This window comes from Sander lucioperca, chromosome 5, assembly GCF_008315115.2.
Source record: "Sander lucioperca isolate FBNREF2018 chromosome 5, SLUC_FBN_1.2, whole genome shotgun sequence".
Classification (NCBI taxonomy): Eukaryota; Metazoa; Chordata; class Actinopteri; order Perciformes; family Percidae; genus Sander; species Sander lucioperca.
The window spans coordinates 9,278,010-9,300,871 of record NC_050177.1 but is presented as its reverse complement, the minus strand read 5'-3'; the positions used below and the strand labels follow the sequence as shown (position 1 = coordinate 9,300,871).

Below are 22,862 nucleotides of genomic sequence, written 5' to 3'. Positions count from 1 at the left end.
CCTATGCTTTGGCCACGCCCCCTCTCACGGCTAATGAACTGTATGATGTAGAGTCTTGTATGAGGTATCATTGAACTCAGCAGGGAGTTCCCTTTTCATTGATGACGATTTGCAGTGTCTGAGTGACGCGCAAATGCACGGTCGCAAGGAGCGGCGACCGCCGGTAAACCCGACGCGCGCAGAGGAGCGAGGGCCCATCCATCGCTGCTTGCAGCTTTAATTTTCTTTTGATTCTACAGAGAACAGAGTACAATCCTGCTTGAAAACATTGACTGAGAGTTCAACATACATACTGTATGGACCATATACATGCGGCCCTCGGTTAAAACATGCAGCTTCCTACACACGCCTGGTATTTCACCATGTTAAAAAGCCCTACCAATAAGCCAATTAAGAGACCCTTATAGTGAAAATCACATAGAGGGTGCTTCCGCATTTGATGGTAAGCTGGAGAGTTTAAAGCACATTAAGAGGAACTTTTGCACTGTGCGAGAGAGAGAGAGAGAGCGCGCTAATGCACAGGGTGATTCAACTGTATAAACAATACTGCTCTAATCCACTATAGAGCACTGTATACACTGTAATAATGTTGCTGTTCCTGAAGACAGCATTGTTATTGTCTCTGTAACTGCACTAATTCTACAGTAATCCCAATTCAAAGTACACACACAAGCGAGACCATTCACTGACACTTTGAGCTCATGGAGCATCACATTATAGGTGCTTTGGGCTCAGCCAGGGAGAAGAAACTGGGAATTTTACTGCCATTAATGGAAATTGATTTGAGCAATTTGTTGAAACAGCGACAAGGGCAACTGTGTTGTGTCAAAAATGGCATTTTGAGGTGGACGCATATACAAAGGCTATGTACACCTGAACCTAAATTGAGCAACCTCAGTATGTAATATGTTCCAGGTCATTAAGTACACCCTCTGACAGTATTAGTGGCTGGGTGGTGTGTACTGGATCTGAGTGCAGACGCCTCTTTTATGTTTTGCACTGTAGGGAATGGCAAGTTTCCTTATTAGAGAGGATGGATCACACTGACCTAATCTGCTATTATGCTTTCAAAGACTACTGAGCAGTAATTTCATCACTTTGGTTGTGTGAAGACAGTTAAGATGGACAATCTCTCAATATCGCACTAATCAATCACTTTTACAGTGCATTACTGGGAGAGGGAGCTTTATCCCATGAAGTGCGGCCTGATATAAATAGCAGATTGGCTTCCTTCGTGGCTGTTTCTCAGTTTCCATCAGTATTCGCTGCATGCGTCCTATGCGCTCACTCACCTCCTGAACACACATGCTCATTCAGATCGGGCTCAGAGCAATCACATAATGAAACAAACTCCACAACACGTTCTGCTGGCACAATGAACATTTTGGAGGATCGACATTTTTTCAAAAGGCATAAAACTAGTTTTAGAGTGTTTGAATCTAAATTTGTCTGGTTTCAGCCCTTTCAAAGATAAGTGTGAATATTTGTTGACTTGCTGTTAAGTTGGTAGGTTTTGCCAGAAAGCGTGCTTTGCAAGTGAAGTCTCCCAAAAATGAATTTGTGTTACATCTCACTGATCCATTTAAAATGCCCTGGAGGTGCCCCACCCAATTATGAACTGCCCTTTAATTACAACAGGCTGCTGCTCTTGTACAAAGAGTTGCACATCAGATAATTGTAACACCTGTCATGTTGCAGCAGTGAAATGAAAATGATGTGAAACTTTCAGATACAGTAGTACGAGGGTGTATTCTTGTAAAACAATGTCAAAGAAAGAGAAATATTCCTATTACGATTTACTATACCTATAATGTTTCGTTTAAGGACATAAAGTGTGCCTGTGGTACTCCATAATGAGCACTAACCTTGTTATTTATGGCACTTTTATATCTTAACATTCCAACATTATTATAGTCTTAATTTTGGGATCTGTTATGGGTGATATTTTTATTGTATCTTAAATTTTCTTATGTGATCAGGTACATTTACATTTACAGCGAATTAATTCAGCTCAGCAGGCATATTCCATTTATCAACTGTACTTTAAAGGTGGGGTCAAACCTTCCTCTCCTGACTCAGCGCAGGTCTCTTATATCCACTGTTTCTTATACAATTCATTGCAAGTCTGTGCAAAATGTGTGATGCCCCTGCAGTCAAATCAGTCGGATTTGTCAGGATTTGTCAAGTCCACCAGAATTCCTTTTCTCATCATGTCCTGTGGCCTCCATGCAGGCAGACAATACACTTGTGGATGAATATACACAAAAAAACACATGTTATCCTCTTCTTAGAGGCATATTGTGGATGTGCACATTATAATGAAGGATGGGCTGTCTGTGGCTTTCTTCTGCAACTCTTGAGAGGATTACCCTTTGTTTAGTTTTTTTTTTTATGGTGGGAGGATATTTTTCTATACGCTGGATATCCCATTTCCATTCATCACGGGCCAAGACAGGGGTGCTTGTCCCAAAGCAAAGTAAAGCATTGGGTGTTGTCTGAGACATGTGGGTGGTGGAGTTATTTGTGCTTCTGTTTATCATGATGGGCTTTCGAGATTGAGAAGGATAAGAAAATAAAAGGGCATTCGTTCCAGCCTGAACACAAAGCAGTGAATTCGCCTATAGGGATGTGAAAGTGTGTGAGTGTGTGCAGCAATGACCCAACAACACCCCATCTCTCCATCCACTTCTCTCCTCCCTCCCCACCGTTGCAGTATCTTGTTGTGCTGGTCTGGACCATGAGCTACCAGCCCATCCCGGGGTATCGCAAACACCTCATCGCCTCCACTAGATAGTAACCCGCCGTTCATGTGAAAACACGTTCTACTCATCTTCAGTACAGGAAAGAAAACCCCACAGTTTATCGTCTAGGCTATATATGCTTTAAATGCAGCCCAGATGACATCACGCTGCTGCAGTGCTGCACTGTCCATGAAATGTGTCAGTCGTTTCCTCTGATACCAAGAATTTGTCCAGTGGCCACTTGGCTCTGCTGCTCTGTTTCAGACATCATGGCGTGACTGCATGCATTCATTTATATCGGGCTCTTATTACGCAGCTGGACGCCTGCACGAGGAGCAGATAGAGGCGCATTTTCAAAGGCTGCCTGTTCTATAGGACACAGCAAGATTTCATGCCACATCCCGCCCCGGAGAAATCGACCGCATCGCATTGCTGAAGGAGCGGGCAGACCAAGTCATGTACGAAAACTAACTGCACGCATGGGTACGCATAGTATTAAAGGAGAAAGAGAAGAAAACCAGGTTATCAGTGCATGGGTGGGATTCCTTCATTGCGCTTCAGACGGGGGAAGTTATGACAACAAATGGCTACAGTTATGGCAAACAGCTGCCGGTAAAACAGGCGTGATAACTGCGCTGTAGTGCTGTAGAGACTAAAAAAAAGTCAGTGTTGACCGAGAGTTTTTGACCTTTTTTTTTTTACGGACTTGATGCCTGAATTTGACGCCAACCCTCTACCGTCAGAGGCTATTTCAAGAGCGCAACCCATCGCTTCCATAAAAAGAGCCCCGGACTGCAGTTGTCCGTCCTGACTCCACCTGTGCTGCAAATTCATAACAAGCGTTGGATTTATTGTTAATTCAATCCATCGAATTCCTGCGTTACAAATCCGGACTCGGGGGACTTGATCGGACCACGTACCGACGCTTTAACCCCTTTTTGAACACGACTCGGATGCAAGCATCGGACTCTCCTGAGCTTTTGGATTTTTTTTTGGGGGGGGGAGGGAGGGGATTTCTGCTTTGCATTTTCTGCCTTTACGGCTCAATCCACCCGTACTGGGATTTAAGGTGGGGTTTTATCGCGACGCAGGTAATTGGAAGATATGCCACTAGCTGTCCCTTGTTGATGACACTTCAGCGGCACATTGTCGCTTATCACGTCCGTTGGATTTTTCAGCACAAGCCCTGACCAGCAGCCTAATGAGAAGGTTTTTTACGCGTGCGTTTGGAATAAATACACTCCCGTTACCATCTGCGAGTCGCTGTGAATGTATCCTGTGAGACAAGTGTGTGGACGGCGGAAATCATGTGCAAGAGGACCAAACCTACGGAGTCTGCTTTATTAGTGCCACTTTTGGTAAGTCACTAGACTTGGTGAGAAATGAGCTATGGACTTTGCACTCCAGATAAATTTCTGCCTCTCTGTAGAGCTGAACATAGTCCAAATATGTGGTGTGCTGAATTGATTGTGCAAACAACTTAATGTAAAATAATAGGCTCTATCTATCTGTCTGTCTATCTATCTATCTGTCTATCTATCTATCTATCTATCTATCTATCTATCTATCTATCTATCTATCTATCTATCTATCTATCTATCTATGTCTTGCATAATGTGGAGATCTTTGCTCTACTTTAAAGGCGTTCACAGTAGTCTGCTGGATAATATGATGTCTGTCTAGCTGAGATGTGTTCAGGCTCCTTGATATAGTCAGTCCTCACGTGGTGGAGCAGTTCCTGATCGTATGAGTGCTGTTGTACAGTCTGATAGATGGGCCCGAAACAGCCCTGTCATACTGTGGCTGTGCTGTGGCTCCGAATTGGGCGATGAAGATGGTTAAACAGTGACACATGAGTTGAATTCCCAGTGCATGTGGGAATGGCCCGGGCGTGTCTGCATCAGCACGACGCAGAGACGAAGACTTCTCATAAATTAGCAGCAGCAGCACTGATACCTCCCCATCAGGGCGGTTGCACTGATTGCTGAGAGAATGGACAGTTTTACTGTGGAGCCGCGGAGCTTGAATGATGAAGAAAACTTGCTAATGTCCTTTTGAGTTGAGTTTAAATATAGAGAGAGATGATTGTTTTATTGTATAGTGAGTGGAGGCCTCAGCAGGATGTGTGTGTGTGTGTGTGTGTGTGTGTGTGAGAGAGAGTTTGAGGGCTGCACATCGCCTTTGTTTTTGACAATCAGCTAAGCAGGTTTAGAGATGATAAAGCACTGATGCAGCATGGTAACAGTCTCATGGGCGCTGTGTGTGAATGCTGGCAATTATTAGTTTGTACAGTAGTGGTAATTTTTAGCCCCCGTCATCATTTTTGCAGTTACTCAATAAGCTCCTTAGATTCAGCTCAGCATTTGTAGTGAGTTTGTTACACTCTGGCTATTCTAATTTTGGCACACAGGGACGGAGAGGTCAATGAAATATCTGTTTATCACTCAGAGTACACCGCCAACAACAGATGGGATAAGTGAGGGTCCAGGATGCCTGCGTGGAGGTAGCAAGGTTGTAAATCTATTAGATGGAGGAGGGGTTAGATGTCAACATGCTTACACTAAAGTCAAGTTAACATCCCTCAAATAGCTCTGCTTTATCCGCATAATACCTTCCCAAGAAATCCCCTGGGGAAGATGTAGGCACTGGCCAGCCGTGTTGCTACATCAGGGCGTGCAGTGAGTGTTACTGCAGTTTGCGGTGCTATTGGAAAACAGTGACTGCCAGCTGCATCTACTGTATATACACCCCCATTTACCCTTATGGATCCTTAAGACTGTATCTGTGTTCCTACATGGCAGAATACCACCTTTTCACAGCTGTCGACCAAAATTACACAGTAAGATGAAAAATGAAAGTTGTCACGAGGTCTTGGCATTTCATATTCTGACAAATGCCTCTTATGTCTAAGAACGATAAATAAAGCATACTGTATATGTCATAAGGATTTTACACTAACCATCTAACAAAAGCACAGCTTACTGTTTTTGTGAAGTGCTTCAGTTAAAGGCTGAACTCTGTTTTTGACTGGCTGTGTGAGTAGAGAAAATTGAAATGATGTTTGGTGAAAGCTGTGCACCATACAGGTTTTAACATAAGGGGCTTGAAAAGATTCCTAAAAACAGAGGTTAATGAGGTTTCTTCTTAGTAGGGTTGATACCCTTGAGCCTTATTGGATTTGTAATTTGAATTAGCAGTGCATGCAACAGGGCTCTTACGTATTTAGATGTCTTTTTTTTTTACTAGCTGTGTTCTGTGGTTTTGATCGTGTCTTTGGCTTGTCTATGTTTTTGCGGGGTGTTACAGCAGACGCTCAGAGCACTTGCTGTCATGTGTTTGCCTAATGAAATCAGGCAGGATGGTCATTATCATTATCATGCATTATTGCCAACACTTCCATGTTTAGCAATGCTGGTGCAGGCAGGAAACCGACTGCAGAACAAATTCATATCACAGCAGGTAATGCATAAAAAGAAGGTGACAATGGCATGTGTGCAGGACTTTCTGCTTTCTAGGTTGCTGTATACAGACCATGGGGTGAGATTAATTGAGTCTCTTTGCCTTGCCATTCTGTTGCATTGTGTTACAGCATCTGCTCGTGGTGCCGGTGTCATGTGTTAGCATTATGAAATCGGGACCAGTAGACGGTTATCAGCCACTGCAGGAATGAGAGAATAACAGCAAGCACAAGCTATTGATCTGTGTTTGGGAGTATAAAAGACTTCATAACAGATTGCATAAACCTGTTTTTGTTCTCTGTACAAAGCATAATAAAATAGCTGTTTCTTGTGAGTCACGTTTGCACACTGAGAATTGCAAAATGTACACATTTGCTCCAAAGATAACCTTTTTCAAGCTACTCAACGCTATAATTCTGACATGCACAGTATTAGAGTGCCACACAGAAATGGGTGCTGGTTTGGAGGTGCAGAGATAAAAGTCTGATCCCAGCATTAAGGAAAAGTAATATGTTGAAAACTAAGAAGGGCAATGGTCTTGTAATGTGAAGGAATTTTCATTTCCACTTTTAAGTCTCAGGCTGCCTTTGCATTCATGCATTGTCTGGAAATAAACAACACCAGATCAAGGGATATCATGATGCAAACAGTGACTCTAACTCTATCCTCTTAATGTTTTAAATTCTGGACTATGCATGCAGAAAAAAAATTGTAAAAAAAAGGAGAACATAATTAAGTTGTTATCAGTCGACAGAATGAGAGACGTCTCTCCCAAGGCAAGCAAAGTTATTTAGTACCCAAGAAGCATGACAAAAGTCGAAGAAATGGCGTAATTACAACTCGCCAAAAAGATCAAAAGGGGTAGCCACCGAAGCACTTAAGCAATTAAACTAGAGCTATTTCTTTCTTTCTTAAGGTTAGCGAGTAACAAAGGGAAAAGCGGTGGAGCACTGATCACTGGAGTAAACGTAGGTAAATAACATACAGGCCTCAAGAGGCATAAAACACTTTGTTGCATCAGGAATTTCAATAAGAGCAAACGGTAAGCACTAAAATATTTTCGGCAATTCATACACAGCTATTGATCACTTATGTGATATATTTGATACAGTATGCATAGATTACTCTGTTCAAAAAGAGTACAAATATTTTCTGTGGAACATGTTGGGATTGATGACTGTCCTGAGTTTGAATGCATTAATTAGCTCCAAATGTTTGTTTGTTAAGCTCCCCATTAGTGTCTGTCTGTCTTAAACAGAAGCTACTGTGAGGTAGAGCTGCAAAGATTAATTGATTAATCGATTAGTTGTCAACTCTTAAATGAATCGGCAACTATTTTGATAATCGATTAGTCGGTTTGAGTAATTTTTTAAGACAAAAGTAAAAAAAAAAAAAAAAGTTTCTTAAATGTGAATATTTTGACACGCCAATTCATATGCCATGATTTGCGTGTTGTAAAGACGCATACTCGCTATTTCGCGTGTTTATCAACGCTGTTTGGCCTCCATTGACTTACATTACCTTGCGATTGCGTGTATATTTACACTGTATGAAAAGCCGAAAATCTGCATAAGGAGGTGGGTTGGGGTGGCGGGTGTGTATAACACAGGACTTTCACCCAGGAGAGCGGGGATTGCGTCCCACATGTGGCGTTTCCTTTGTGTCCCTTGTGTGATGTTTCCTTTCCACGTTTGTTCTTTTCCTAAACCCAACCGGTTCTTCTTTTCCTAATCCAAACCGTTTTTTTCTATTCAACCAGCTTTTCAAAGTCAGCTGTATACAACGTAGACATACACGCGGACAGCTGAAAATGCGTACAGATAACACGGCTCTTGGCTTTAGGAAAGTGCCGTGTATGTTTACGCAAAGTCATGATGTCACGTTGATATTTTCTAGTTTGTTCTCTCCTCTGTGACAGTAAACTGAATATCTTTGAGTTGTGGACAAAACAAGACATTTAAGGATGTCATCTTGGGCTTTTGGGAAACACTGATCCACATTATTCACCATTTTCTGACATTTTATAGACCAAACAATTAATCAAATAATCGAGAAAATAATCAACAGATTAATCGACTAGGTAAATAATCGTTAAACCCACGCACAGTCCACAGGCATGTCATTAGAGGGATTGGAAACTTTATTTAGCCTGTTTTGAAGGTGACTTTATTAGCCCTGTGTTTGACATGTGACCTATCCAGAGTGTACCTTGCATCTCGCCCACTGCTACCGAGACAGGCTGCCGTCCCCTGCGACATATGTTTTTCCACATTGGACTAGCAGTGTTGAAAATGGAACCACACAAATACGTTGCAGTCAGTCAAACATACTGGCAAACACTTGTTTTCAAATGTTCAGTCAATAAATAGAGAAACAAACTGTCCTCAACTGCAGAAAATACAAACTCGGCACAAACCCTCCAAAACTGTCCGGAAATATCATTGAAAAGTGAATAAATTGGAGTGGGTAGACTTCATAATTTTTACAACTTGTTCATGGTTTTGTATGTCTTGAGAACATTAGTATTCTGACTTGGTAACCTTTTAAAATAATGATTGCTGCATGGCTCCTTTTATCTTGGAGGCCTTTTAGCCCCACATTTGAGCAGTACATCTGAGTAAGGAAATCTTGTCATTTATCGTCACACAGCATGAACATGTGCCTGGAGCATGCCTGTTAACCATGGCAAAGTCGGCTGTTGTTTTTTTTTGGACAATGACTGATAAAACCGGTGCACACAAGGAGCGCTGGTGCTTAAACACTGACCTGCTCGGTGCCACATCACGAGTGTCGCATGTAAAATGGAGCAATAGGGTGTACGTTTGTGTACCAAAACCCGGTGCTGATATGGCACCGGTGCCTAAACGACCGGTATCTACCGGACCGAATACCAACGTGGTTTTCGGGGCCACTGAAAAGCCTGCACTTCTCTCTGATGCTCTGAAACGGACGTTAGAGGCAACAGAAGCATCGCTGCACGTGATGCTAGTTAACACTACACTTGACAGCAGGTAACGTTAGCTAGTAGCTGGATTAAACACAGTTAAAATGCTGACAGCTAAATGGTGTAAAGTCTGACTGTGTTTCAATGTAGAGGATTCCTACACCGGGACAGTCTGCAGCTGCCGTTGTCTGGAAAAACAACACAGACGGTGCGTTCACATGAAACTGGTAGCCTAAAGTTGCAGACACACAGACCAGACGGCCGACCCTCGGCAGAAAAGGCAGTTGGACTGATCAGTCTCCCTGAGTTGGTCAAAAAAGTGCCTCGGAACACACCAAAGCGACAAGACGTAATACGTCTCCGTAACAGCAGGCGGCGCTAATCTGTATTGTCGCAAAAATGAAAACCTGCAGCTGATTGGACAAACCCGTCACGTGGGTCTGGTTTCTCCAGAAATTCAAAGACGGACTGTCATGGCGGCTTGTTCAGAATACGATCTCATATTGTACTAAAATAGTTCACCAAAACGTGTTTCTGAAAACATTTTAAGCGAGAAATAGGCCATGCAGTTGCTGAATCTGTCTTCATTTCAGATCGACAAAGGTCAGTCTAAAAGATTTTTGTCAGATTTTGAGAAACTCTAGTCACGCTCATTCTACCAATCAGATGGGTCATTTGAGTCCGACTGCTGGCAGTGCCCGCCCCACCGATTATACATGTCAAATCGGCCAAAATGAAGGCCAACGGCCCCTCGGACGGATGACGGCACGGAACACACTGAACAGACTCGAGTCACTGACCTCGCCAGACTGTCCGACGGCCGATTATCGGCTTGGTGTGTCAGCGCCTTAAGCCTTGTGGTGCATTCAAAGTTACCCTTTTCCCATCTGGTGGTTGTTTTTGTCATTTACCAGCAATTTACTGGTGAAATAAGTTATTCTTATTACTTTATTAATAAATCATTTCATTTTGCAATAACAAGCCGTTCTTTAATTTTGCAAACTTGTCATTTTGTGCTCTTTTTTTTAATTTTTATTTAATAAAGTATCGGTTCATGCACCATTTAGGCACCGACACCGTGTTAAATGTATCGCTTTAGCACCGGTAATGGGAAAAAAACCCAAAGGATACCCAACCCTAATAGGGTGTGACCAGAATGTATAATTGGGGCTTGGCGTAGGTGACTATTGAAGGAATCAGTGGAGTCATTTTCAGAGACTAGCTGTCTGAAGTGAGGAATACAAATTCACATGAAGATCTATATGGAGGATAGAGTGCTACTTCTTTCAGGAATACTGTGCAGGATGTGGTATGATATTAAACACTCATCTGAGCCCAGGGGTAAGCAGCCGTCATAATCCAAACATCCCATATCCAACCTGTGTAGAGCAGCTAGTGGCCTGCCACAAATATTCAATTGAGAAAAACATGTCACCTGCTGTATAGCATATGGCATTTAAACTGCAGAGGAGCATCAAATTTTATACCTCTGAGATCTGCTGCACAGCATACCAGCCAGTCACCCTCAGATAAAAAAAATAAAAAAAGATTAGTGGCATCTGTCACCCTCAAGAACCACTGTTGTGCAATGTATGGCAGCCTTTAACAGTTGCTCCTGACACTGTGCCGGAGTCTGAGCTTTTTATATGGTCATTAAAGTGATATCATATCGCTATGTAAACAAGAAACGGTGGCTGAGTGAAGCATAATAGCAAACATCCAGTGATGTCTTCAACTGCAGCTTGGACTCTTCTACTGTCTACCTGAAGGTGACACTGATTTAGATCATGCTTTCAGTAGCTGCAGCTGGTCACATTGATCAATCAATCTTCTGCCAGAGCAGCGTTTCCCTTTTTAGTTCTCTTGAGAAAGCCAATTAAGAGAGCCACATGCTCTCATACATAATTTGAAATGGACATAAACACTATTTTCCCAACAGTCCCTTTTAAATAATGCATAAGAACAATATATATTATTGTGCACCCCTTATTGCCAAAGGTCCAACTAGTCTTATTAAGACATTCTTCTCTGAATTAAGAAGCACTGGACAAAATGTAGTGCATTTAATCCACTCTTTATTCTTGACGGAGGCATTAGGAAAAAGATAATGCCTCCATGAATTACTCCTTCTGAATATGCCACTGTGATGAGAAATCAGGCTGTCCTTACATATTGATTTGTTTGTCAGATAGACGTGCTGCATGCTCTTTATCAGACTGCAGCGGCCTCATTGGAGATGTCTAACTCTGCCGCCTATTACAGGCTGGAAGACCGCAGAAGCATTTTCTATTCCAGAGAAGTGAACGGATAAGAGCCTCAACCTTCACATTCTGTTTTCTCGGTTTGGTTGGATGTCTGGCTTTAATAGAGAGACACATGCATAATCAAGCAACCCAGTGCAAAAACAAAAAGTCTTTGAATAATATCTTATCGCTGTCCATATTTTTATCTGGTTGTCTTTTTGAAGTATCTATGCATGTTGTTCCAGGAAAGATGGGGGGGACTGGATTTGTTTCAGTTAATGCAGTTTGATGTTGTACAGTAACATTTTGTTTTTGTTTTTTTCTTACATACAGGGGAAGATGAATCTGAGAATATGATGAAAGTACTTTCTGTCTGTGCTTTAATAGTTCCATAAAGTCCTACTATTTAAGTAAGTTAATAAAATTTATTTTTTATAGCATCTTTCACAGATAAAAATCACAGTGCTTCACAATAAAACGTAATACAATACAACAAATTAAAATACAAGAACATTTAAATACAAATAGAAAACATAACAAACAACCATAAAAACCCCTCGACTGCTTGAAAAGCAGAGTCTTCAATTGCTTTTTAAAATATTCGACAGAATTCACACAACGTTAATACTTAATCAAAGATGATGAAATTCACAATCAGGCATATTGGTTGCAGCTAACAAACAATAGTGAAACAAATTCAGCTTGGCTTGATTGAATCTCTCCCTTTGGTCTACATGTCTGTGGGGAGAATTTCATTGGTGCCTTACAGAGGTAATCAAGTCTTATTGACAAGAGTCTCACTAGGCTGGACCATCACAAAAAAACCACATCTTAAGGGGGATGAAAAATATATTCCCTAAAAGAAACAGCAGCAGCAAAATATCCACACATTTGGCCCGAATCCATGAAATAAGTTCCACTTCGGTGCACACTTTTGTGCTTGTGATATTTATCTAATATGAACACAAGATTCACAAACTGATAGTTAATTGCCTTTTGGCTTTTTTGAAACAATAATAACCTTATCTCAAGGTGTGGTGCACTATATTACTGTAAAGCTGCAGATTATTGCTGTGTAAATCTTTGACACCTTTGAAACCTTTTATAACTCTAAATAAATACTGAGCACATTCTCCTCAGGATGGATTTATTAAGGTACTGCTGAGAATAGTTTCTGAAGAAATACAGCACAAATAATTATTGATCAATGTTTTTGTGAAAGTAATGGATGTAGAATATCTTTATCATGGCCATTGCAGAGAAAATGCATGTACTATGAACAGTGTTTGATTTTCTTCCCCAATGTCAATGTGAAATTAAGAAAAACTGCTTAAATTAAAGGTAGATGACAAACTACTGAATAACGAGTTTGTGCAGCATGGTCTATTTATTTAGCTGCACTTTTCTTAACCAGTAGAACTCATCGATCAGCACATTATAACACATACATGAGCAGAAGGAAACTTAAGCAGGGTGGAATTTTTGCTGACACTGAACTTGAAGCCGGGCTCAGAAAAATCTATCCATAAGATCAACATATATTGGACGTGTCTATACTTGTTGCCAAATAGTTCAGTGAAGTTGAGTTATTAATTACAAGAGCTGTTGCTGATATACTGCTTCCAGCAGTGAGTTAATTTCAGTATAACTTCATTTGGGTGATATTTATGGCCTTGTTTCTGGGGATTGATTTTTGTACCCCTGGAATGTGTCCAGTGACTCCCACGTGTCCGCAGACTGACTTGCTGTTTAGTAGACCATATAAATCCTGCAGAGCATGACATTTCAATGTGTTGCATGCATTCACTGGGTAACCATGCTAAGTATAGCATAGATTAGCATAATATAATTGACACGATATAGTTATAACTTATTTTCAGCTTGAGTCAGCACCCATTCTCAAGTCCTTTTCAATGCATGCATCAGTATAAAGTCCATCTATGACTATGGATCCATCTAATGCATGTATCCATCCATTCATCCAATGTACATTATGTATCCATCTATTCATCGAATGCAGTGGTCTTCACAATTTTTATCATGAGAGCCACACTGATAGGACAAAGTCAATAGGAGAGCCACTTTTACCGCAAAGTATCAAAAGTTATATCAGTCATAAACAGCATGTCTGCTTATCAATATGCTGAATATGCAATTTTTTTTCTACATTAGCACATTTGGCGTTAAGAGCTGGAAAGACCGCACAAACTGGCAACTCCGCAGCGAGTCAGCGGAAGGGCAGAGCTAGTTTAAATATCTTTTGGAGTCTATATTTTCATCTTGTAATGCCACTGTTTTTGGGTATTTTTTAAATATAAATTATTTGTAATAGATCAGACTAGGGTTATGTTATAGCCCTGCTTGTTTTTAATGTTTTTTTCTGAAATATCTGTATTGACTGCGTGATCATATTACCGTATTATTTGCTGCCATGCGAGCCACAAATTAAAGCTTGGTGAGTTGCAGGAGGCTCACGAGCCGCGCAATGAGTAACACTGAGCTTATGTATGTATGTATCCATCCATCCATCCAAGTCAACTCGAGGCGATTTAGGACCCTTTAGCCACCGGAACATGTGCTGTGTCCCTATTCCATACTTCATAGTAATTGTCCACAGTATACTATATACAAATCTTTACTGATCTTGCACATAGTACACAACAAACCAACGTTCCCTTTTTTATATTAACAGGAAACGATACAAGACCTGCATCAGTGGACATCAATCAAACCGTGTCTTTGAAATACCATTGCTAGAAATTTGAACTTTACAAAGAGATATTTCTAAAAATGTGGCTAATACTTAATTTGTGTTGTTTTTTTCTAATATATGTCTGGAGCTGTTTCATCACCATTCACAATCATTTAAGTTTTGTGCAGCTTTGAGCAGCTCCTCTATCTCCTTTGTGCATTGCACTGTGGAAGAATAATGTACAGCAACAGCACACGTTTTTTTGGTGACTTTTTTGAGTCTTTGTCATACTTTCATGTCACATACTTTAAACCTGCTTAGAACCTGGTGTAGTATAATTTTATTTTGGCAAAGTTTTTGGTAGTATTTAACAGTTTCTATTGTGCCTAATAACATTGCTATCATGGCCATAAATGTGTGTCTGACCCTGATGTCACCATCCTTAGACCTACTCTTTGGGGTTCTAGCTTAATTTTCTGGGCTGTTTGACTAATTTGTACATGTTAACGGAGCCTGCTTTAGCCAGTGATAGGATAAGCCAAGGAGAAACTTGACATAAAAACATCTATAAAACTGTTAAATGGCAATACATTTGGTGCGTAATCGTGTTCAACACTGCAATGTGCTGTGATTAAAATTCAGTCATTACACTGTTTTCCAGACGGTGAACAGTGACATTGTTGAAAACAGGAGTTCAAGAAGAAAAACACCTTGTGTTTTAAAGTCTAGTAAAGGTTTTCTGTAGAAACCTCTTTAAGGATGCTTCTGTTCCTTAGTGGGGCAGTGGCAATATCCAAAACATTATATTTATTTCTCTTGCTACAGAGCCTCATGTGAAGTGCATCAAGTGCACACTATGCTTTGTGCAGTCACAATGCAGCTTCAGCCAAATTTAGCCTATGATATACTATAATGATACAATGCTGAGCACTTTGTCCAGCATTTTGTACAAAAAAGACAGTATCCTATATTGCATTAAGTGAAGTGTGAGTGCCTATTGTGTCCTACATCAATGGAAATCTGTTCAAGGGAATGAGTTTAAGCTTGTTAGTCCAGCACACCAGTTTACTCTCTGTACGACACTTAAGGTTAGTTGAAAGCTGGGATGATCATGTCGCTGCCAAATGTCTTCAGTTGATACTAATCAGTGCTGTAAATCGCTCTGGATAAGCCCGTCTGCCAAATGCTATAAATGTAATTGTTAATGTGAAATTTCTAAAGAAATTAGGATTTTCCTTCAATAAACATATGCAAGCACTGGCCATTGCAAAGGTAATACTCTGCTTAATATAATGCTATTTTAATAAAGGAAATTTGTCTCTGGAGCCCAATTTACCCACAGCACAGTTTTTTTTCTAAACTGCCCAATTTCTAAACTGGCATACTTATTTAAGACAAATCAGCCGAAGGACGAGTGGTTTAGCATGCCATGTTCTTGATTGAATCTTTTGTGATGTGGGGAAACGCATGTTGGGCCTGCACTGAGGGGCAGGTGGGTGAAGTTGACATACATGAGATATGACCTGGCATAACAAAAGCTACACCAACTCAAAGTCCACTGTTGGGAAAAAAACAAAAAAAAACGGTCTCAGCCCTCAGCGTACCTGTCTGTCAAGATGTATTGAGACATGCCAGCCAAGCTCGTGTCAGAGAAAACTGCCCGATACAAGGTCATGCTCATCTGAGCGGTCCTGAGACATGAAAACAGTTTAAAAGCTTTATAGTTTGATACCAGCATCAATAATAGCCTACTATGTAGCAAACAAACCAGCTCGGCAATGTAAAGTGATAATCTCGTTAAAGCGTGATTATCTTCCAACAGGCAATAGCTGCGTGCTTTTGGCCTTTTGGAGCCGTTTACAGTTATTGATGATGCACTTTTACGGGCTTCAGCAAGATCAGTTCATTAGATCGGTCTGACAAAATACTTTCTCTATGGAGAGACTTGATAGATGATGACTGGATGTAGTCGTTAAGGGCTGGGTGTCTATTGAATAAAAGGGTCTCATTTATGGTGGCCAAGATTATAGATGTAGGACATTCATAAAGTGTGTCAGTCTCCTCCTGAATTCTTGGATGGATGGATGGTTGGAGACTCCAGAGCTCCGTGTATCATTTAATTTAGCAGAAGTGGAACGTATGTTTATTGTAAAGATATGTGTACTTGACCTCAGGTTTACCATTCTGTATGCAGTGTTGGGAACGTTACTTTAAAAAAGTAATTAGTTATAGTTACTCACTACTTGTTCCAAAAAGTAACTGAGTTAGTAACTGAATTACTCTATGATAAGTAACTCGTTACCAGGGAAAGTAACTATTTGCGTTACTGTTAAAAAAAAAAAAAGTTTCTATATGTCAAAGAATTTGGATTTTTTTGAGCAGTTTTTTTGTTGTGAGGCAGAAAGATCTAGCTTTTGCTGCTTGGAGGACTTTGCTCCGAGTTCTTCTTTGCTAGTGGATGGCGAGCTATCATCTGTGGTGGAGGTATCGGTGTTTTTGGCCACTAGCTTTGTAGATGCGTGTGTCGTTGTGAGATGCTTCATTAAATTAGAGTTGTTTACAACGGATGTCGACAAAGTCTTCGCTCCTGGACATAATGTACACATTACATGCACGTTCTTGCCTTTGACCACAATGAATTTGAAGTAGTGCTTATATCTCCACCTTGAAAATGCCAACTTTTCATCGGATTGCTCCTGACTCGCCATCTCTGCTGCTTCATCGAATCTCTGTTTAGCTGTTGTGTGTGTGTGGCGCATGCTGGCATGTGTGTAAAAACACTGGCTCTGATTGGCTACCATGAAACATGACTCTGCCTTAGCCAATCATAATCGCTTACCTCGTTATTAACCCACCTCCTCACTAGCTGTGAGCCAGGGGTGCATTCTGATTACACAGTTTATTCAATCAATGCATAGTAACGCACCGCATTTAACGTCCAGTAACGTTAACTGTGTTGTAACGACGGGAAAAGTAATTCGTTAGATTACCCCGTTACTGAAAAAATAACGTCGTTACCTAACGCTGTTCTTTTAAACGGCGTTATTCCAAACACTGTCTGTATGTAACAAAGGCTCAATCCCAAAGTGAGCCCTGAGGACTAAGGACTAAAGACTCACAGACTTAATTGATCTCAGGTGCTAAGTGAGTGAGTGTGTGAGGCCACATGGGCTCAGATAGGTATAAATGGGATTGGGACAGCACTTCACGAGATCACACACGAGATGTTTAATAACAAAGATGTTGCTGACACTTGCCGGTTTGGGAATTTTCATTTTAAGTTTGTTGCTTTCCACACGACCAAGGCACAGGAGACTGCTGCCTGATTCAAATTTGTTTTCAAACTCTTGTTTTACAAGCTAGACAACAAGTTGGTCTGTGTTGCGTGGTCGTGTGTCATGCTGTTGTTTACCTTTTGTAATTTCCGGATTTCCCCATGGTCTCTGCGGTAAACGTCACAATGCTTTGAACTGTGGGTAATTCCCTTTGATGAAGTCTGCATCGATGCAGACTCACGAAAAGGGCTCGGTAAGTGTGTACTCAAACCCTCACGCCCTTTGAAATTCAACATTGGGACAACCCTAAGCCCTTACGAATTTCGCGAGAACGTGCACCAAAGTCCGTGAGTCGGGATTGGGCCAAAGTTACCACCGACAAGTTAACTAGCTCTTAAATAGATTTTCTTTTACCTTGCAAAAAGTATTTTAATAACTTTTTTTACTTTTGTTTTAATAATATTGTTTCTTAACTGTTAAACTGATAGTATTAATCGGTCAAAATTCTTATTGTTGGTTAAACGGCTAAATGGTTAATTGTTAACATCCCTAGTCTGATAGCTGTTGGTACAGCCTCTAAATGGACAATCTTAAATATATAATATCTAGTTTCTGTATTAAAATGTTTTAAAATGACTATACTTATGTTATATATATATTTAGTTGTGAACTTACATTATCCCAAATGTTCTGCCACACAGCATCATTTTTTTTTAATTAATTACATGCCACAGAACAGTATTACAGTAGAGACTTAATTTATTGATATGATATTTCAATATCGATCCAGCTTATTATGATGTGATATGTTGACAAGTGGCTCATGCTAATGCTTGGAGGCTAAACCGTATAGAGAGGCGAAGTCCCTCCCCTTCCGGTGGACCGCCATGGGACCTTAACTCGGAAAAAATATGAACGGTAGTGAATGGGGAAAGACAAATTATTTTTTTATCCCGTTTGAATTGAGAGAATTACACATATGATGTTCATCAGTTTAATAGATAATTTTGCAAGTCAAGAAAGTCCTGAGTTTATTGTTAAACTGTTGAAGTATAAGACTGTGAAAATACGTAATTAGAAAGACTACACACTTCAAAGTTGCATGGATGACGTCTCGCTGTAACGTTACTCAAATGAGCAGCGGATCTTGCTTGTTCTTTTGCTTATCTGCTGAAAACACTTCCCTGGATAAAACACATCCGGTAAGATAACGTTACATGTGTTGTGGAACAGAGCGAAGCTAGCTAGCTAGAGAGCAAGTTGAGCATCAAGCTAGGTGACGTAAATGGTGTCAGACGAGAGATGTAGTTCACTGAGCGGTTTCACACTAAACTAAGTGGTCATATGACAAACCTATAGCTAACTGAGACTTTCTTCGGTTGAAAAATGTATCTTTTCAATTGACAAACATCATATTTGTAATCCATGGCTCAATTCAAACCGGACCAAAAAATAATTATTATCTCTCCATTGACTCCCGTTCATATTTTTTTGAAAGATGGGTCCCATGGACAAGAAGGGCGTGACTTCGGCTCTCTATACGGTAACATTTATGAAGTTATAACAATTTTTAACATTCTCATAAAGTTATAAAGCTGGAACCAGAGACTATTTAGCAATTTTTCACACTTTAATAACTTATCAAGTTAGTTGCAAATTGTTTTTCAGTTAATCATTTAAACAATAAATCAACTTTAGTTCTAATTCTAATAGTTTTAGCTAATTCAGTTTACTACCACATAATATAAAGACATGCAGCAAATCCTCCCAATTAAAAAGCTGCAACAAATGTTTGAGATATTTATCTGAAAACTTACTGAAACGATTAATTGATTATCAAAATTATTTTCTGTTGATTGGTGATTTAGTTAATCAACTGTGTTTCATCTCTACACTTAAATAACTCTGTGGAACAGAGCAAAATATTAGATGGACTTTTCAAATGCGTATAAAGATACCACTGCCATATTTATATGTCTTCAATGAGTCCAGTGTCTCATTCTTCAGAACATTTCTTAGCAACTTACAGCAGCTATATTATGCTCATTTTCAGGTTCATAATTGTATTTTAAGGTTGTACCAGAATAGGTTTACATGGTTTAATTTTCAAAAAACACACATTTTTGTTGTACTGCGGTGCTCTCTCTCACTGCTGCAGATCCTCTTTTCAGCTGGTCTCTGTTTTAACTACAGAGTGAGACCTCTTTTCTTCTTCTTCTGTACTATCTTTGATTGCACTGCACATGCCCAGTAGCTCAGATGTAGATCATGTCAGCTAGCTAGCTCCATAGACAGTAAAAAGGCTGTTTCTACAACTTCGGTCAGTTACAAGGCAGGATTAGCTGGGAGACTTCTAAATGAGGGCTCACATGTAAGTAGTTCTTTTGTAGATTATGGTGAACTTGTGTGTGTTGTAGCAGTGCTTTGCTATTGAGAACGAGGTAGCATGCTAGCGTTAGCATGCTAACGCTAAGAGCTAATGGTTGCGGTTAGCCTGCTCGTTTCGGCTTGTGACGTCACAAGCCGTGCTGATTTTGAACAGCTCACCCAGAGACTGAAGGCAGGACACATTCAGAAACCGTATCTCACTCTAAACAGCATGGATGGATTTTTTTCAAAGTTTGTATATGTGTGGAAGCACCAGAGACACAAATCCCAGAAAAAGTGATTTTTTTCATAATATGGGCACTTTAAGAAAGTGTCACCTCAAAGACTAGTAAACTACCTGCCCGTCTAGTTTTCATAGCTTTAGAACAATTTATTCATGTACACAAATCTCACTGAAAGTGTCCAATATCATACTGCAGAGATGATGTGATGTGATTTAGGGAGCATATTGCTGTCAGTGTCTCTAATTATGAATCCTTCTAGCCCAAGGCAACTTAGATTTGTCAGGATTTCCATGCTTGAGCTCAGCAGTGAGGCAAGATTTGAATCACAACAACAACAATTATTGACTCAGTCGGGCGTCTGACACCTTACATTTTTCTAATAAAGCATCATGAATTACACAAATACATTATCTAATTGGTAAAATGTTGCAAGGTAATATGACAAACCGTGAAATATAAAACTTAAAACAATTGCCGTTATCTCTTGTCTCACACTTTGTTTGTTTCGCTAGATGATTGGGTGCTGCTTTGTGAGTGCATGTCTCAGAGGGTATAAAGCTCCGGTTCAAGATGAAAAGAAGATAACGTCTGAGAAGTCCTCCAACTGAAAGAGAGGATGGCATTTGCTCAGTAATAGCAGATGGATACCCCTTTGATCCACAGTTGGGGAGGAGAAGTCGATTGAGTGACTGTGATAAGACATTCAGCAGTTAAGCGCTTCCATTGTATCTTGACTTGATTGCATTTAGACTACACGGGCATTTTAATAACACTATTATTTAAGCAGGGGATTGCATTACATTATATTTCTGTACTATCATTGCAACCATCCTGACAGTATTTTAAATTTTGTACAAGTGCTCTATTCTAGAGTATGAGTTCCATCCGGAAAGTTTTTGGCAGTGCACCAGTTGTTGTCTATCAGTTATAGCACGTTACTCTGCTTAGCCAGGTTAGCCAAGTTCATGTAGTGTCGCTGCCACTGTATGGGAGCATTACGGTTTCCCGGTTAATTACAGCGAAAATGAAAAAGAAAATTAGTGGATCGGAGATCAAATTGTTTGCCATCATTGTTCAACTGAAGTTGGGTATGTCTGTGGAAACTAGAGATGTTCCGATAGCAGTATCGGTATCGACTCCGATACTGCCTAAAACGCTGGTATCAGGAAGTACTGGAATTTATGAACCGATCCGATACCACGTAATAGAGCCCTAAAGAAAATCTACGTTAAAGTAGTTTATTTATGTTCTTTTTCCGTTATAACTGACTGTCAAACTGCATAATAAAAGAAAGTTCTGTGGCGTTCATTGTTTGTGTTTGTTCATGTTTCACAAAGAGTTTAACCTGAGCCAAACCGACAACAAAGATAGAAATCCTATCACATCCATACAGGGATAGTAGTATACAGTTGTTAAAACATAATAAAATATATGACACACTGGTATCGGATCAGTATTCGGTATCGGCCGTTACGCAAGTTCAGGTATCAGAATCGGTATCGGGAAGCAAAAAATGGTATCGGACCATCTCTAGTGGAAACACTTTGAACATGCTAAGTAATTTAAAACGGCAACAACCGAATGTGTCGAGTAGCGTTTCAACGTGCAATTCTACTCGTGATTCATTCACGTGTAGTCCATTCTGATATTTCCTACCTGACAAAATGAGCTACTGTATTTTTTTATTATGTTTATAGAGTTAGTAGTCCATTCTTATAGACATTTCTTACCTGATACTTTTAACTACATTTATGGATAAAGGGCATTCTGATAGATATTTCCTACTTGGCAGAATGAGTTACCCTACTTTTAACTACATTTAAAGAGTAATTAGTCCATTCTGATAGATATTTTCTACCTGACAGAAGGAGCTACAATACTTTTAATTTCATTGGTAGAGTAGGTAGCAATTCTGATTTTTTTTTTTTTCTTTTTTTTTTTTATAATTATGTGCAATTAAATTCCATTCCATTTTTTCATATGTGCAATATACTTTATTTATATTTACATAACTTATTTAATTTTTAGTCATTACAATTGAATTGCATTGTGAGCTGGATGCGATGTAATTTTGTTCTGCTGTTTACTTGCCCCTTAAATTAGTGCGAATGACAAAGTAAATCTTGAATCTTGAATCAAACATAGACTGGAGGTCCTTCTCCCCACAGCATTCAAGCAGCCTCTCACTGCAGATCGGACTGAAAAATCAGTATATAATATTAATGTTCCCATCCAGGGTTTTCCCTAGGGTTTTAGGGCACTTAGGTGCAAAAGACGTCATGCGTCATCATTGCTAGCGACAGACGGGGGTGTCCTGAACAAAAGAATTTTTAAATAGTTTATCCAGCTTCTTTTGAAACAAAATGTGTCTTCTGGCTGTGGCAACAGCCACATGCCGAGAATCAAAAACAACACACCTTCAACGTTCTGTGTGTGTGTGTCGCGTTAGGTCTGGGCAGCTTCCTGTGGCGTCGCTATGACGATCAGCCACGCTCGCCTCACGCATGAGGCGGTACTAAATCTGCAATAGAAAAAGGAGGACGGGGTACCGTGGCCGAGCAGAGCTGGTACTAGCAGTGGGTAAGCGCCTTAAGAATACTGGCAGAGAGAAACGGCAAAACAGATACTGTGACCCTGAACTTCAAGACTTCCACAACAAATGCATGCTGCTTAATCCAAGATTCAGGACCCCTCCTCACATGGACATTGCCTGCCGTTAGAGAATCTAAGACCACCTCACCTCAGAGATTGTGTCCAGGGTAGAGCAGGTATTCAATTTATTTAATATCAAGGTTATCGTTTTTTTGCTCCATTTAAATATACATTAAATAAATATTGCTGCTTACATTGGTAACTTTGATGACTACTTTGTCATCTAAATGCGCTACTTATCATCT

General features: G+C 40.1%; 1 protein-coding gene and 1 long non-coding RNA gene across 3 annotated transcripts in view; one reads left to right on the top strand and one right to left on the bottom strand.

Moving 5' to 3' along the window:
- Window positions 1-2,926: 2,926 nt before the first annotated feature.
- The window catches only part of lrfn1 (leucine rich repeat and fibronectin type III domain containing 1), a 147,847-nt gene continuing 127,911 nt past the window's right edge, over window positions 2,927-22,862 (top strand). Inside the window, exons 1-2 of one of the 2 annotated variants that reach the window (XM_036001400.1) lie at window positions 2,927-3,996; window positions 4,043-4,099. The gene's annotated coding sequence lies outside the window, so the exon portion shown is untranslated. Of the gene's footprint in view, window positions 4,100-22,862 lie in introns of both variants that reach the window. The other variant, XM_031296367.2, reaches the window with a different exon arrangement.
- LOC118495080 lies at window positions 13,689-19,952 on the bottom strand. The gene is made up of 3 exons (XR_004897398.1): window positions 19,943-19,952; window positions 18,680-18,685; window positions 13,689-13,746 (listed from the first exon to the last, which is right to left on the bottom strand). It is a non-coding gene; the product is annotated as an uncharacterized LOC118495080 (long non-coding RNA).